The following is an 18,257-nucleotide window of genomic DNA, read 5'->3' as shown; positions in this document are numbered from 1 at the left end:
TTTCTGTCCATTTTCTCCTTTCTAAGCAATTGATTCTTGCTCTTGAACCATGAACCTGTTCTCTCTAGTAGGTGATATTTAAATGTATATTACCAATTCTTTGCAACTTTAATATTTCTTTGTAAACCAATTTTCAAAGTTCTTTAAAATATACATTTATATAGGTACACATTTAACAAGTCCAAGGCTACTTTTTATGCGTTCTACCCTTTACTAGACTGAATTATGAGTACTGTGCGTACTACCTTATCTCTTTCTGCACCTTCATAGAGAATATAAAACTCCATTCACAAACATGTCTTACAATACATCCTGGGCACCACATTTAAAAGACTGTTCAATTTGTATGACTGTATCTCCAGCGAGGAAGTCCAAATAAACAGCTTAAGGAGTCAATGTCACCACTGAAAAGAATTTATTCAACATTCACTGGATGGAAAATGCTCAAAAGATTTGTGCTGTTTATATAGAATGAGTTATAAAATGTGTGGTCCAGAGAGAGTAAAGAGAGTTTATAGCAGAGTCTCTAAGACCCCCCTGAGGAAGCTTCGAGTTCATCCAGTCACCTTGTCTTAGCTTTATAAACACGAAGCCCTGTATAAATAACTCTGAAGAAATGCAAAGACATGTTGCATTAGAGCTACTTGAGAATAAGCACAAAAGAAACATTTTAATGTGGCTTTATTTTCTAAGGGGACAGAAAGAGTTGATCTTTTTTGCAACATATCTCAGCTGATGCCTTAAAGCAAAAACAGAAAAGTAAAGTCAAATGTCACAACCTTCATCTGAGTCACTGAGAAGTCTGAATTATTTATGTTTAAAGCAGTAGCTGGTTTACCTGAAAATGGAGTATATACATTAGCTGGAATAACTAACATGCCTTTCCAATAACAGCAATCTTAGTCTAGCCTGAAGGAGCAGAAGCCAGATAACAGATATTATTTTTAAGTAAAAAATGGGCTAAAATCTTTAATATCTTTTCTCTTATTCTCTTAATTAGAATGTTTGAAGCTTATTCTTTCCCTCAAAGTCTAGTTGTAACCCAGTTACCAGGAGGCCCTACCAGATATCAAGACTTATTACAAAGTCAGAGTACAGTCATGCATCCCTTAACTATGGGGATATGTTCTGATAAATGCATCCTTAGGTGATTTTGTCATTGTGTGAACATCACAGGGTATACTTACACAAAACTACATGGTGTAACCTACTACACACCTAGGCTACATGGTACTAATCTTGTGGAACCACCATGGTATATGTGGTCTGTCATTGACTGAAATGTCATCATTATTCAGCACACGACTGTAGTTGAGATGGTACATTTGGGTGCAGGGAAAGACATATTGATCAATGCAACAGAGCAGAGGGCCCAGCAATGTCCATACATGAGGCAACCTTGCTACTTGGAAGAGGTGGCCTTGCAGATGACTAAGGAGGTGGATGGACGAGGGAGTCACTATCAATAAATATGTTGAGATAATGGCTTTTCCACATGGAAAAAAATTCAATTGGATCCCTACCTCACACCATAGGCAAAAAAAAAAAAAAAATCCCCAATAAATTAAAAATTTAAATGTTTAGAGGCCGGCCTGGTGGCACAAGCGGTTAAGTGTGCACACTCTGCTGTGGCAGCCCGGGGTTCGCTGGTTCGGATCCCGGGCGTGCACTGACGCACCACTTGGCAAGCCATGCTGTGGCGGTGTCCCATATAAAGTGAAGGAAGATGGGCATGAATGTTAGCCCAGGGTCAGTCTTCCTCAGCAAAAAGAGGAGGATTGGCAGACGTTAGCTCAGGGCTGATCTTCCTCACACACACACACAAAAATTTAAATGTTTAAAGCAAAACTTTAAGACTTTTAGAAGACAAATGAAGAGAATATTTTTATGAACTTGGGGCCAGGATAGATGCCTTAAAGAAGACACAATGAAAAGACTGATACATTTGACTTCTTCAAAGCTGACAATTTCTGTTTCTTAAGACATCATGAAAGAGTGAAAAGACAAGCCACACAACGAGGAAAGATATTTGCTCTACACATAGTTTGGCAAGAGATTAGCATCCAGTATTTATAATGAACTGTGATAAATCAACAAGAAAAAAAACTAATAGAAATAAGAAAAATAAGTGAAAAAAATACGCAATTCACTGAAAGGAAAATGTGTATGGTAATTAAATTGTGCAAAGATACTCAACCTCATCAGTAATCAGGAAATACAAAGTAAAACTATAATGGGATTTGTTTTCTATCTGCTTGATTGGAAAAATTTAGGAGTCTGACCATACACAGTGTTGGTGAAAATGTGGTTCAACAAGAACTCTCATACTCTGCTAGTGGCTTATAAACTGATAAGACCACTTTGGAATAAAATTGCAAACAACAGTTGAAAGGCTTATAAACCAGAAATTGCATTCTGAGTTACATATCCCAGAGAAGCTCTTAGAAATGGGTACCTGGAGACACACGCAAATTCATTGAGAATAGAATTGTTCATAATAGCAAAAATGGAACAGCTTAAAATGTTTATGAGCAGGAGAATGAATAAATAAACTGTGGTTTATTTCTAATAAAGCATATTCTGGAGCAGTACAAATGAATGAACTACAGTGACTCCAAACCATGAAAGAATTTCAGGAACATAATAATGACAAAGTGCAGGAGATTATATGTAACATGATGCCATGTTTATAAAACTCAACTACCAGGAAGACTAAGCATTGTATCCTGTATGTTCAAGAATGCACATATTGGATATAACAATTTTTCTAAAAGCAAGAGAATGATAAACACAACATTCCAGTAGTTGTTTCCTTCAGGAGGGAGGTGGCACATACAGGTAGATGCTGTAATACACTGGTTTTTAAGTTGAGTGGTGAGGTGTCATTTTATGATTATGTTTTAAAGTACATATGTGCTACATATCTTCTCTTTCATGTATCAAATATTTCATCATCTTCATCCTCATCCTCATCAAAGAATCTTACAATTTTCAGAGATATGGTCTCTAGCTTCTCTCCCTTTTTGAGAACTAGGCTATGAGACCCTCACAAGAAGCTCACCCTCCTTCCATACTTTTTCTCAGCAGTTCCACCTTCAGAATTCCTTCATTCCTCCCTTCATCTTGCCAGTTTTCTGTCATTCACCCTTCTCTCTGTCCACACCCTTGGGACTCTTGGCCCAGGCAGTCCTCACAGGCTCAGGGATACTCATAAACACTCAGGTGGCCATACCCACTTCTCCTAAGACCTCAGCCTCAGTTCGAGCCTCAAGTCCCACTGGCCTGGGAGAGGAGGGTTGAAGCAGGCCCCAAGCATGGCAGGACCCGGAGAAGCATTAGGAGAGAGGCCAGTCTTGATGCCTGGGCAAAGGAAACACAAAAGGACTCGTAGACCATTTGCTAATGGATTTAGTAAGCCCTTAGAGCTCTCCAAGAGGGTTTACCTCATTTAGCACAGGCTTGGGCAGATTCTGAATAAGTAGGGATAAGATTAATAAAATTATATTGTCACATACTGCTTTGACTGAACTTGAATTCATGGTGTCAGGGTTCTGTGAATTATTTGAACAGACAGATTAAGTTTTTTATTACATGCTCCCAAGCTGAATTTTACACATGGGTCATGGGAGATTGAATAATGGGTTGCATTTCTTTACTCTTCCCTGTATCCACAGCTTTTACCATGTGACTTTGCAGTTCTTCCCATTAGAAATGGAGGGGAAGTCCCTGCCCCTTGACTAGGGTGCAGGCATGTGACTTAGAGATGCAAATGGAGGCATTCTGCCTCCACCGTGAGTGAGAGGACTACGCCAGTGGCAGCCTGCTCATCCCAGACAAATGAGAACTCCATAGAGCAGACCTGATCTGAACCCCTAGGCTGGAGCCAAGCCCCAGTGAGGTCAGCAAAGCCGCCCCAGCCAACTTGCAGATGCGTGCGATAGAATAAATGCCTATTATTGTATGTCACTGAGTTTCGAGTGGTTGACACATTGTTGTTTTGTCACCAGGTGACTGATACACTGGTCTAAGGATTACCACAGGCTTCCAAGAGACATCAAGTACCACAGGGACCACTTGGCAGTAATGACACTTTTCACCACCACCACCACCATCATCCCTTATCATCATCATTATTAGGAAAGCAGAATTGCTACGAGCTCTGAAACCGTTTCTGAATTTGATTCCTGGCTCTGCTTCTTAACAGCTGTGTAATTCTGGGCAAGTTTCTGCCTTAAGCTGCAGTTTTCTTATCTACTTACTGTGTCTACCTCTTGGGGATTCCCAGTGCTTATTAACATAGTAAAGGCTCTGAGTTCTATAATAAAGAAGGCTTTAAATGTCTTTAATCTGGGTTTCTCCAAAGTTGTTTAACCATGAAATCCTTTCATTTGCATAAAACCATTTAACATCTCACAGGACACATATCACTTGGGACAGGAGAACTGATTCTTAAGTGTTGGTTAGTGGCCAGTAACGTGGTCAAATGCCCTGCATGCGGGGGGGTCTCTGCCTGGTTCTAAAATATTTTCTTTCCAGCAACAGTAAAACTTTACTGCCCTTTTCTCATTTTCTCCTTAATATAATCATGATCAGCAAAGCCTTCCTCTAACTCTCTAATTTTAAGCGTTAAGTCTTTGGATAACTTCTCAAATATGAGACAGAACTCCATCTATTTAAAAGTGGAATATTAAAGTCAAAAGTATGCTGCCTATGGAATCGCCAATTTTCCTTTATCTTTTCATGCCTATGTGCACTGTTCCAAAAGCCAAACCTTCATCGCTGAGCCCTGGCCAAAGGACCAGATTCACATTTACATCCTCCTGCTGAGCATTTTTATCAGCACCTGAAAGTCAGAATGTCCAGAATTAAACCAACTATCAAGTGAAGCTGCTCTTCCTAACTTTTTCAGTAGAGTTCATGACAATGCCATTCTCGTGGGACCTGGGCTAGACCTCTCAGGGGTGTAGGTCCTTTCTCTTGCTCACATTATCTTCCAAGCCCAAGCAGTCATTGGGTCTTATAGATTAGAGCCCTGTCCTCTCCTTTACTTCGGTCACCTATTTTTTACTTCTGATACTCAGTGTCAGAGGTGGCAAACTTTTTATGTAAAGGGCCAGATCGTAGATATTTTAGGTTTTGCAGGGTTGTGTGGTCTCCACCACAACTACTCATCTCTGCCGTTGTATCTTGAAGGCAGCGATAGGCAATGTCTAAATGAATGGGTATGGCTGTGTTCTAGCAACACTGTATTTGCAAAAACAGGCTGACTGAATATGGTGGAGGGCTATAGCTTGCTATCTCCTGCTCTAGGCCAATCTTCATCTCCACAGCCAAAACTTGCATTTTTCTAGGGATTTATGAGTTGGGGTGTGTGTGTGTGTATTTCTTTGCAAGCTCCCAGCCATTCCACACTGCAAATATTATCTTAGTTGGCAGAGGAAAAAAATGAGTTTGGAGAGATTAAGTGACTTCTAAAGTTCCCATAGATAGTAAGTGGCACAGCCAGGATTCAAACCTATTTTCTGCCAGAAAATCTGATGTTCTGCCCACGGAAGTTGTCTGGCTCCTTAATAGCCTCCCAATCTTCTGCCTCCATCTTCAATATTTGCCCTCATGAATGACCACACCATTTTCCTAAGTTATAGCCTGCTTCATGTTATGTCTTTACCTAGAGCCCTCAGTAGCTCTCTATTTCTCAGTTGGGTGCAGACTCCTTATCTAATCTTCAAGACCTTCCACAGCAGAATCACAATTGCCTTTCCAACAATAACTACACGGTTGACCGGTTGAAATCATACTTGTCACCCAAGACCTACTTCTTACACCAAGTCTCTTGTGAAGAATTTTCAGATCTACCCAACAGTCGTGGGTTGGGTTCCCCGGGAAGCAATCTCTGAGGCAGAATTTAGCGTGCAGGATGTTTATTAAGGAGTGCCCTTGAGGTCGACACCTGTGGAAGGGAGGAGATGACAGCAGGAGCTGCCATGGAGTCTCAACAACAGATTCAGCCAACACATGGGGAGCTCTGGAGCCAGAATGGTCCTTAAGAGGTGTCACGAGTTGAGCCAAGATGGTAAACTTTCATTCCATGTCAAAGGGGCTGACAGCTGAAGATTGGATGTCACCCACACTCCCAGGAGCTGGGACAAGCCCTTCATTGAAAGGGGATTATCGTGATGTCTACCACATCAAGCATATGTTGAATTTCTTTATAACTCAGTATTTCTTACACAATTTACTATAATCATTTATCACCTGGCTTGATCTCAGCTTTGCCTCTTACTAGCTGTGTGACCCTGGGCAAACTCCTGAACCTGAGTGGGCTCCTGTTTCCTGATGTGGAAAATCACAGCACCTACTTCACAGAGTCATTGTGAGAATAGCGTAAAATGACAAATACAAAATGCTTGGCTTATAGGAGTGCAAGACAAATATTAGTTTCCTCATTTTGAAGGAAGAAACTCATTTTGGCTTCCACCGAAGCAATTGTAATAGTGCCATAAACATATAAGGCACTTGATACATCTTCATTGAATTGAATCTTTGAAAGCTTCTTTAAATTCATTCCTGCTACTAATATGAATTCTTCGTACGTAGATGGCCTATCCATGTTAGATCTAACCCAGAGACTTTGGAAAAAGAACTAAGTGAAGGGGAAGGGAGGCTCAGGAGAGAGAAGATAAAGGATCTTTTAAGGTTTCTTTGTATGGAGCTTGAGTGTCTGTGTATGCATGAGGCCATTGGGACCACTGGGTAAACACTTCTTGAGTATCTCTTGTTGAAAATCCATCATTTAAAAACCATCTGTCTTAAGAACCATAAGACAGCAACAGAATTACAAAAAATTAACCAAGGCCTTTGTTCTCATAGTTGGCAGTGCTAATGACAGTTCTGGCCCTCTCTTCGAGGCTACAATCTCTTTTGCAGCAACAGCAGTAAATGTCAACTCTGAAAGCCACCCAGTTTGACAACAAATGATTTAAGCACTAAGGGTGACAAGAAGACCATATTTTATTGAGCCATTGGGCTGGCTTTGAGGACTTACTTGCTGGCATTTTATATCAGATGGGCAAAAATGCCTACAGTAGCAGATGGGAAGTATCAGCCTGAGAGTTTAAATATATATATTTTAAAACCTCAGCTTGCAAGGGATATCCTTGCAAAGGATAGAAACTGGAGCTGACTTTCTACATTAAAAAAAAAAAAGAATTTTGGGTGTTCTCATGGTCCACATTCATCTAAGTATAAAATTGGTTATTCTAGAGAGTGATACTATTTTAGTCCCAATTAGAAGCTAATCATGCATCTGGGAAGCTATCACTCATAACTTCCCCAAAAAAACCCTGAGATTGGGAGCAACTTCTTGATTTATGTGAAAATTCATCATTTTGATGGAATATTATAAGTGGAATTTTGCAAAACATGAATCTTGCTGACACATGATGTATTTTTGCTTAACACTGCTGCTGCCTTGAATGCAAAGCCACAGCACACATTTGTGCAGGCTGTTCCTTGCACAAAGGCGCCTAGCCAGGTAGATGAGTGGGGTCTGAAACCCATGTTTAGAAATCAAGTTCTGGCTGCATCCATCACTGGGCTGTGTCCACCACAAGGGGACGTCTTTTTCTAAAAGTGCAAATGCTTTCATTAAATGCAAATAATTTTCATAATCCTATTTCTTTTTGTTATGCATAAAAGTTTTTAAAAGCTCAAAGAAAAATAGATACTCTATGGGGAAAGGAGAGGAAAGGAGGTGGATATGATTATAAAAGACTAACATGAAAGATCCTTGTAGTGTGGACTGTTCTGTATCTTGACTGTGGTGGTGGATACACAAATATGCACATGTGATAAAACTTCATGGAACTTACACACACACACACACAAATGAGTACAAGTAAAACAAAGAAAATCTGAATAATATCAATGTCAATAATCTGGTTGAAATATTGTTCTATAGTTTTTGCAAGATTTTATCATTGGGGCAACTGGGTACAGGGCACGTGGGATCTCTATTATTTCTTACAATTGCGTGTGATCTACAATTATCTCAAGATAAAAAAGTTCAATTAGAAAATAGATATTCCAGACTTCACAACAGGCTATGCCTTTTACAGGGTGGTCCTCTTCCTATTTGTGGCAAAGCTTCAACTTTCTCAGCTAGTGGGAAAAGATGAATGGCTTACCCTGTTTTATTAATAATAACATGACTTGGCCAGGACTGGAGGGAAATGATTCTTGATCACTGTCTGTGTGCATTACAATGACCTTATCATGAAGATTTTTTCCATTGACATTTAAGAGAGAGTATAAATATGGGTGTGTGTGTTTTAAGCAAGCCCCAAGAGACAGGAGCTTGAGATTACAAATCTTCAGAAGTGTTTTAATAGTCTGTCAAACTCAGTTGACAATGTTTTATCAATTATGGAAGCTATTTCCATAATGATAAAATTAATGGTTGAGAAGGAGATGGAGAATTTCTTTGACATCTAAGCACAAAAGTCGTCCCGGGGGTTTTGCAGATAAATCAAACCTAGTGCTCCCTCTGTTAATGAAGAGAACCCATTTCAAGAGCATACTTCGGTTCCAGAAACATCATTAGCCGAGAGGGAAATAAAAAAGAAGGCACAGGGAAATGTTCCAGGATGTCAGATAAAAGGCAGTCCAGATTAAGAAAATATTAAATACTTAGAAAAATGAGGTCAGATGTCACGGAAAACACACAGCACTGTGGCGATGGTTGGGACTATGGTTTTCATGTTCTTTCCATCTTCAATTTGCATAAAGGACTTCAGGGGGCAGAGAGAGACTCCCCCTCAAAAAAAGAGTGTGTATTATCTTGTCTCCCTGTCCCCATGCTTCCACAACTCCACACTCAGCCCATTTTTTTTTTTTTTCTGGAGAGATGGAGCCATAGGCACGCAAACCATAAGCACGTCTGAGAGAGTATTAAGGAACCGGTTTTTAAATGTTGTGTGTTCTGCCATACTCCTCTCTTTTCACTTCTTAATTCCGCCTCCTTTTCTTCCATATCTATTACCTCTTATAGATTTATTTAGTAATGTTCCACCAATGCTGGAGGAAACTTAAGGCCCTTTTATCCCTTAAATAGCTTTAAAGTCAAATAAATAAATACATGTTAAATGAGTCTGACACAAAATAACATTTTTTATTTCCCCAAGCTACTTCAGAGAGGGATAATATCCTTCGCATAGAAGGTACCAAGCGCCCTTGTGCTTCTGTAGTAAAATTGATGGTTTCATTTATTATTGTTAATGCTAGCAACGAACTTGGCCAGTGGTTTGTCCAGATCAACCAGACCCAGAGCCTTTCATTACAAAACCTCATGAGGAGAACTGATGCCTGTAAGAGGCAAATGGCAGGTGAATTTCTTCCCCATCTGCCATTTTAGAATCACAGAAAACTTAAATTTTTATCTTTGAAGAAAATATTTCTTTATTATTTGAGAATAATAGGGTTCAACGGGTCGGTTGGGAATCATCTAGGGATCAACTGATGTGGTCAGATAGATAGTTTGACAAGGCTATTTTGTGAATAAACTTTATTCTTTTGGAGCCTTTGGCTCATGGAATCATTTATGTTTGTACCATGTAAGTTTTCATTTATCTAGCAAATGGAGCATTCTGGATTTAAGGCCCTTGAGGACAGGGGCCATTTATCTTCGTATCTTTTATTAGAACGGATCCCAGTGTCTAAATTGGATGTACCTGAATATCCCCCCAGTGTGGTCATATTTCTTTCTCACACCCTCTCTTTCCCCCGCTCCACATACTCACTGAAACCCTTCACTGGATTCCCGTGGCTCCTCAGATCTCACGGTAATGGCTAACGTCCTCAGTGTCACTTTCCAGGCCCCGCGTGACTTGCTCCTACCTACTCCTGCAGCCACACTGGCCTCTCGCTTTTCTTGACCCCATCCAGCTCCTCATCCCCAGGGAAGGGGCTCATCATGTCCTCATGAGTCTCCCCTGAGTTCCTGGACCAGCTCATCCCCCATGAGCGGCACTTACAGCCCCTGAACCTCTCCAGGCAGCCCCCACCGAGTGGCAATTTTCCATCTATTTGCGAGATTTTAAAAATTAATTCCTGGCTTCTTCAGTAAACCATAACTTTCCTGGTGGCAGAGATTTTTTCTTTTCCCTTGCTTTGCCATTAATACCCTAGCACTTATCATTGTGGCTAGCACATAATGAGTATTCAGTAAATGTTTGTTAAATGGATTCATGAATGCATGATGCAAAAATATTTTATTGATGGCCAGGTTTGAGAGTGGGTGAGTGGGGGAGAAAAGGAATAGAAGGAATAGAGTATGCGAAAAGCAGAGGGAGAGAGAGACAAGGACTATAAGGTATATCTAAATATTTTACAAAAGCAAGGAAGGATCATGTCCTTACATCCCAAACACAAGAGAATCGCACAATGTAAACTGAACCCATGTAAAGAGGCAGGGATGGTTTTGCAGTTCGTTCTTTCAACCAAATATTTCTTAATCACTCACCAGGAACTGTGCTCAGTGCTAGGGACACAGGATGGACAAAATACTCTAAGTTCCTGCTCTCAGGGAGCCTGAGTTCTATATTTGCAAAAAAATATTTAATATATAAGCTGGTGCTAGAACTATGTAGAAAAATAAAGTAGGATGAGAATTAGACAATATAGAAGGTGCTATTTTAGAGAGGGTGGTCAGGAAAGGCCTCTTTGATGTGGCAGAGACCTGAACAAAGCCGGGGAAGAGCTTTGTGGATCCTGGAGCAATAGCCTTCCAGGCTGAAGGGAGAACAAGTTCAAAGGCCCTGAGGCAGCAGTGTGCTTGGCAGAGGAACAGTTAGAGAGGAATGCAAATGCTTTCTGCAGAAGTGGGGTTTTTCATCTTAGTGCTTACCCATTGGTGCTCTCCTTCTGCCTTCTCTGGGTAAGTTCTCTTGGGCCTAGTCAGGGAAGGCTCTCCTCCTTTAAGCCTTGAGGAATCTCAGTAGCCTATATAAAAGTATCCAGCAGCCAACTTTAGTGTCAAAAATACCAAGTGATTTCCAAATCCAAAGGCACACTTCTTAAAAAGATGCAGAAGACATTGCAGTGTAGGGGAGGGGGTTGTCTCTGGTTAGCACACTGAAGTCACATCCCTGATATAATCTCTACATTATTAGAACATTGAACATGACTAGCAATGACATTGGCAATCTTGTGTCGCCTGGGAGAGGGAAGTCATGGCTGTCCATGGCTCCCTGGTTCTGTTCTGGATGATAGCCTGTAGAAAGGTTATGGAAGACAGACAACACCACCCCTCCCTCAGAAATATACCTTAACACTCAGTGACAATCCTGGAATCTCATTGGCTGCTTTCTGTCTTTCCTTTGGAATGCAATGAATGTTTTCATTTCTCTTAAGAAGACACAGTTAATCTCAAGATACATAGAATAACACGCAGTTTCATGGTAGTTTGGCTTTTAACAAATGCGACTAATCATTTCTAAGGGGTGATGGAAAGGATTGTAGCAATAGTGTAGGTGGAGAAAGTGACAAAGCCACTGTTCTTTATTATTGCCCTAACATGCTGTTAAAATAGACTCAAATATTGTAACGAAGAGAAATATCACTTTTTTCTAAACTTGGATAGGACAGAAGGAATTCTTTTAAATTCTTAAAGGTTACTACAAAATCCAGTTTATAATAATCAGCTATTAAATAACAGGTGAGAACTTGGATTCTAGATGCACACAGAGTGCAACAGAATCCTCTCGTGACCTTTCTACTAGTGATAGTATATATTCCATGGTCAGCTATCATTGATTATCAAATTATTGATAGAAAGTGCCTCTTTTATTTGTTCAACCTAATAGTTGGTTATTTGAACAATAGTTTCTGTAATAAGACTTACTAACACATCAAACTAATATTTATTTAAGCCTTGGCAAATGATACATCATACCGACATCTATTCCGTCTATCCCTTGGTTTGTATACCTAATTTGTCCTATTGAAAATACAGTGTTTAGAGATTAAGGGCCTTTAATAGGATCTTTATTTGCTGTTTAACTCAAGACAATGATGAATATCAATGACTGCATGTGCCTTTTCTGATGAACAGACACAAACACAAAGAAAGAGTATGCCAGTAATTTAAATAATAAAAGTTCCACATTTATGCATTCAGGTTATGATTACTTTAATTTATAAAATGAATGAATATCCCTTAAGAAAACAAAATATAGAAGGGTTGAACTTTGTGTTGGGTGTTCCCTCATTTCTGACTGTCCTTTCCTATTGGCACTCCACTTTCCTATGGGGGATTATGGAATCTCGGGGCAAGTCTCCCGGGAGATTGTGGTATAAGAATCCTTTTGGCTTAAATTTACCAGAAAATGTTTCTTTTGCTTTCAGCCAAGAATCCTAACTGTTGGACACTTTATGAAGAAGGAAAAGAAGTATATAAATAGTGGTCGGAATTTAAGACATTTTTAATAACTGTTAACCTGATGAAAAACTAAAAATATAATTTTTGTCTATATTCCACAGTGATCCAGTGGGAAAGGAACTTGGCATTTAGGCATGTTCTACTTGGGCACCAAATTATCTTCCTCTCAACAATAACATATTCTTTAGTTTCTTCTCTGTAAATAGCAGATAGGAAAACACCATATCTCAATGTCCAGGAACATGGTGGAAATAAATGGGTTAATATTCATCTTTGTCTTAAATGTCTTTGGATGGAAAGCGCTTCGTTAGGGCAGCAGATTATTGTTACTGACTGCTCACTGGGGTATGAAGAAGAGAGGAATCAATAGTCACTAAATTCCCAGTCAATAGTGTTTTGAGTTATTTCACTTTTTTTTTTTTTGCTGAGAGAGAGTCACCGTGAGCTAACATCTGTTGCCAATCTTCCTCTTTTTTTGCTTGAGGAAGATTAGCTCTGAGCTAACACCTGTGCCAATCTGCCTCTATTTTATATGTGGGTCACCACCACAGCATGGCTGACAAGTAGTGTAGGTTGGTGCCCAGGATGCACACCTGTGAACCCGGGCTGCTAAAGCGGAGTGCACTGAACTTAACTACTACGCCACGAGGCCAGCCTCTTTTTTCACTTTTCTTTTTGGTGAGGAAGATTAGCCCTGAGCTAAAATCTGTGGCCAATCCTCTTTTTGCTGAGGAAGATCGGCCCTGGGCTAACATCCATGCCCATCTTCTTCTACTTTATATGTGGGATGTCTGCCACAGCATGGCTTGACAAGTGGTGCGTAGGTCCACGCGCAGGATCCAAACCTGCAAACCCTGGGCTGCTGAAGCAGAGCACACAAACTTAACCACTACACCACCAGGCCAGTCCCTTATTTCACTTTTTAAAACTGGGTGTCATGAATAAAAAATTAGCATAAAGTAGGATGCTTCTAACGCTTAAAAAAATTACTTCCTATTTATTCTCCTTTATTGTCTACTCACTAAAGTGCTGTGTGTGCAGCCTCTCTCTGACAAGGAGGGTGTGTTTTAGGGTACTTCCTGCACCATCAGCGTCGGTAGTGGGGCTGAATGACCCAGCACCCGGGCAGATCCAGTGGTGGTGGGGAACTGCTGCTCTCCTCTCACCCCCAAATACTTACATTTTACTACAAGACACCTCCTCCATGGGCTACTGAGACAATGATCCATTTCCTCCTAGTATTATCTGTTCAGAATCCATAGAACTTTAGATGTAAAAGACACTTTAGAGATCATTTGGTTTAACCTGGTCACATTTTGGAGGAGAGAACAGAAGCTAGTCTAATATAATACACAATTTTGGTGTGAGAAAGCAGACCAGATTTTTATTTCTAGACATGACTTCCATCCTTTCATTGAAGCCACTGAATCTCTCCCACGGAAATCTTTTTGAGGAGTGGTACTGTGGTAAGTGCCTTATCTAGTAAAACCGTACATTTGTTTAATGCTGTGGGTAACACTGTCCAATAGAACTTTCCACCATGATGGAAATAGTCCAAATCAGTGCTGTCGATATGAATAATGAGCACTTGAAATGTGGCTAGTGTGACTGAGAAACTGAATTTTCTTTAACTTTTTATTGTGCTAGTACAGAGGGTTCCCATGCACCCTTTCCCCAGCTTCTCTTGATGTTAACGACTTACATAACCCCATTACATTTGTCAAATCAAAGAAGTCAACCTTGGGACAATACCATTAATTAACGTACAGGCTTTATTCAGATTTCACAAGTCTTTCTACTACTGGCTTTTTTCCTGTTCCAGGATCTCACACTGCATTTACTTATTACGTCTTCTTAGTCTTAAAGAACTGAACATTTAATTTGATTTAATTTAAATTTAAATGGCCACATGTGGCTAGTGGCTACTGAAAGGGACAGTGCAGCCATGGAAGGTACAAAACACGTTCACATCCACTGCCTTTTTTAATGCTGACAACAGCGCAACGTGGAGCCATTAACACTTACAAGTTACAGAGGAGGAAAGGGAGGCCTAGAGAACCTGCGACTTACTCTCGTCACATCACCAGTGGCAAAGTGGTTGAAAGCTTCCAGGGTTTTCTGACCCTCGGCTGCCTGCATTTTCCACTCTCCCACAGCTGCTTCCCCACAGTGACATGTGTGACTTAAAACTCACAGGAGACTCTGATGTAACATTTATTACTAAGATATGTGGAAAAATCTATATGTCTTAGGACATCTTTTAAAAAGCAAACAGCCCTTTGGAGTGGAAAAGGTCTCAGCATTCTGGAAGAGTGGCTTCTCCTCTCCCTGACCTTCAGATGGATGTTGGATCCCAGACCCCTGTCCTGGGACCTCTTCTGTATTTACACCCTCTCCCTGAGTGATCTCATTCCGTTTCTTGGCTTTAAATAACATGTATAAACTGATGGGCCCCAAATTTATATCTTCAGGCCAAACCCTGCCCTGACACTCCACCTGCTTCCCTCCCATAGTCACGTGAATGTCTAATGGCATCTCAAACTTAGAATTCTTTTTTTTTTCCCTGCTCAGATTTTATTTTTAAGCTTGATGCGGACGACCATTACACAAGTTTGATTAAGCCCCATGGAGACAATTCCTGACACTGCACCCTCCCCAGTGCCCCCACTGCAGGCTTCTCCAAGCCTCCTCATCTCTATAAATGGCACCACTACTGTTCAGTTACTCAAGCTGAAAACCTAGAAGTCATTCTTGATTCCTTTCTCTCTTGTTCTCATTTGCAGCATCCAAACCATCGGCAAGGGCTGTTTCTCCAACATATATCCATGATCCTCCACCTCCTTTGAAGCCCCATCCTTTCTCACTGGGGCTGCTGCCACAGCTCCCTATTAAGCAGTCTCCAATCAAATCTTCTAAATTCCCTCCTTTGATTCATCTAATGGCTTCCCACTGCCCTTAAAATAAAATCCAAGCACCTTGTGATGGCTTAAAAGGCCCTAGATGATCCCCTCTCTACTTCTCTGACTTATTCCCTATATTCTTCATTCACGACATTCCAGCCAAACCAGACTTCTGTCAAACTGAAAACTCAAACTCACCAAATAAGAACTTGTCCACCTTGGGGCTTTGCAGCTACTGTTCCCTCTGTGTGGAAGTTCCACTTCCAGATCTTTGCATGGCTTATTCCTGTTATTAGGGTCTCAACTTCACTGTCGCCTCCTCAAAGAGACCCTCCTTGACTGCCCACTCACTCTCTACCACATTGCCCCAAACGTCTTCTTAGTAGCAGTTCTCTACTCTCTGAAATGACCTTATTTGTTCTTTTTGTTCCCTTGGTTATCTCCAACTACAATGTCAGCTCCATGAGACCAGAGACCTTATCTCTCTTGGGCGCCATATCTCTACTGCTTGTAAATGTTTGGTACATGGTAGAAGTTCAATAAATATCATTGAATGAGTGAATGAGAGAGGGCTTACACTCTGATAATTGTGTGTCGGGCCCTCAGCAGTAATGAAAATCCATTCCTATTGCCTGGCTAATGATTTTCTGAGTGGCACTCCAGGGTCAGGCCATTATTAGGTCCATTTCTCTGGTGAGATTGACAAAATGGTCAGCTGCAGCTCCCTGGGCCTCACAGACATGTGGATAACAGAATGATACACCAGCAGTCAAAGCCATTGTATTAGATTGGCTAGACCAGGCAAGGCTGCAGTAACAATACTCTCAAAACCTTAGTGGCTTAATATAACAAACATTTTTACTCACACAAACTCCAGTGCAGGCTGGGTCACTCTCTCGGGCACCTCTTCCCCATGTGGCGATACAGCAATCTAGACTGTTTTGATATTATGATACTGCCATCACAATGAATGGCTTCCTGGTCTCACAGCAGGTGAAGCGAAAGCTGACAGTTCATACACCAGCTTCTAAATGCTTTGGCCCAGAAGTGACAAACACTATTTCTGATCACAGCCCATTAGCCAGAATTGCTCATGAGACTCTAATTGCAAGGGAGCTTGCAATATGGAGGAATAAATGACTATTTGATGAGTGGAAAATGTCTCTACAATAGTCTACCCCTGAACACACATAAAAAAACTAACACCTCTCCAAGAGGGGTTATGTAAAGTCCCAGTTAGTCATTGCATCCAGCTCTAAGTCCAGGGTCTCCAGGGAATGCGCTATCTGTAGCATCTCCGTCAAGTCACGACCAAGCTCATCATGGTCCAGAGACTGTGAACTAAAATGATGAATCAGAAGTCAAGATGGCGGCGTAGGCAGACTCTGAACTCACCTCCTCCCCCGGACACAGCCAATTTACAACTACTCGTGGAAAAATTACCCCTGAGACAGAACTGAAAACTGGATAAGAGGAACTCCTGCGACAACGGACAATCCTAACTGGGGTAGAAGAGGCAGAGACTCCCTTCCGGAGAGGAAAAACGCCGCCTTCACAAGCCACCAGCTTCACGGCCGCCGGGAGCAGCTCACAGGTACGCAGCCTCCCTGGAGGCGCCGGGTCCTGAGCCGGGGAGCGCCCCCGCTGTGGGCATTTTGTGGACCCAGCACAATCGACACCAGCGGCATAATATCTGACTTTGCCTGCTACTAAAGCATTGGGGAGCACCCCCAGAAAACCCGGTTCACAAAGAAACTAAAACTGGCTCTTAAAGGGCCCGCACACAAACTCACCCATTCCAGAAAGCATCCTAAAATCACCAGAAAGAAAGGTGCACAGTGCTGGGGTGAAAAGAGACTCACCTAATAGGCCCTGAGTGCATCTCGGTGAGGGGTGAGACCTCTCCAGGGACTGGGACATTGGCGGCGGCCATTGTTGTGGCCTGGTGTGAGCGTGCTGACACAGACGCCATTGGAGTTCTCCCTGAGGCCTGCTGGCCCAGGGTCTGCTCCACCCGCTAGAGCACCGATTTAATCCAGCTCAGCCAGGGCAGGCAGCCCACCCTAGAGACTGGCCCCACCCAACAACAAGCCCTCAGGCAATGTGTGGGCCTGCATAGATTGGTGACTGGATTCTCTGCAGCCTGGCAACTGAGCCGACTTGAGCGGGGCAGGGTGTGCACAAGGAGCGGGCGGAGAGTGTGGGGTGGTGGCGGAGTGTGTGGGGCTCCCGCCGTGGAGAGACTGGGTCCGCTTGGGGGTCGGGGCGCTCACACGGGGCAGGACTGTGTTGACTGTGTGTGTGGACCTGTGGGCAACAGGGCTTGTCAGCTGCAGAAGACTTGTGCTTCTCAAAGACCCACATAGGAGGTTTGCCCCACCTTCCAAAGCCTGAAACAATTGGGTGCTCCCGTGCCTGAGGCCAGCCCCACCCAGCTGCAATCCTCAGAGAGCTGACAAGAGACCTAATAGGCTAGAGGCTTACAGCAATTGTAAGGCCCTGAGCCTAACAACCTGCCACGCTGGGGGCCTACTCACTTAAAAGAAATACTGCAACACAAATGTGGTATTAGAACTTACAGCCAACTGTGCTGGGGCTCCCCACACCTGATAAAGAGACTGAAGGGCCCACAACAACTACAAACAGCTGAGCATTACAACAGCTGGCCAGGAGCATAACTCAGCCTCCCTGGGCACCTATAGGGAGAGCTAACAGGCCACAATAGAAGGACACATGTAGCCCACATAGGGGTCACCCCTGGAACATTGAGAACTGAGGGAAGCACACTGGAAACCTCCTAAGGCATCACTTACATAAGGTCACCTATCCAAGAGCAGGAGACGTAGCTGACCTACCTAATACGTAGACACAAGCACAGGGAAAGAGGCAAAATGAGGAGGCAAAAGAATACATTCCAAGTA

General features: G+C 42.0%; 1 long non-coding RNA gene across 3 annotated transcripts in view; it reads right to left on the bottom strand.

The window, feature by feature from the left end:
• The window catches only part of LOC147918225 (uncharacterized), a 45,656-nt gene extending 28,245 nt beyond the window's left edge, over window positions 1–17,411 (bottom strand). The window contains exons 1-2 of one of the 3 annotated variants that reach the window (XR_015551730.1): window positions 17,199–17,411; window positions 10,904–10,998 (exon numbers count right to left, since the gene is read on the bottom strand). This is a non-coding gene — a long non-coding RNA (uncharacterized LOC147918225). The remainder of the gene's footprint in view (window positions 1–10,903; window positions 10,999–17,198) is intronic. The other 2 variants (XR_015551731.1, XR_015551729.1) reach the window with 2 other exon arrangements.
• Between the last annotated feature and the right edge of the window lie 846 nt (window positions 17,412–18,257).

This window comes from Ceratotherium simum, chromosome 1 (genome assembly GCF_057802395.1).
Source record: "Ceratotherium simum simum isolate JZ-2026a chromosome 1, ASM5780239v1, whole genome shotgun sequence".
Classification (NCBI taxonomy): Eukaryota; Metazoa; Chordata; class Mammalia; order Perissodactyla; family Rhinocerotidae; genus Ceratotherium; species Ceratotherium simum.
This window is presented reverse-complemented; position numbering and strand designations above follow the sequence as displayed.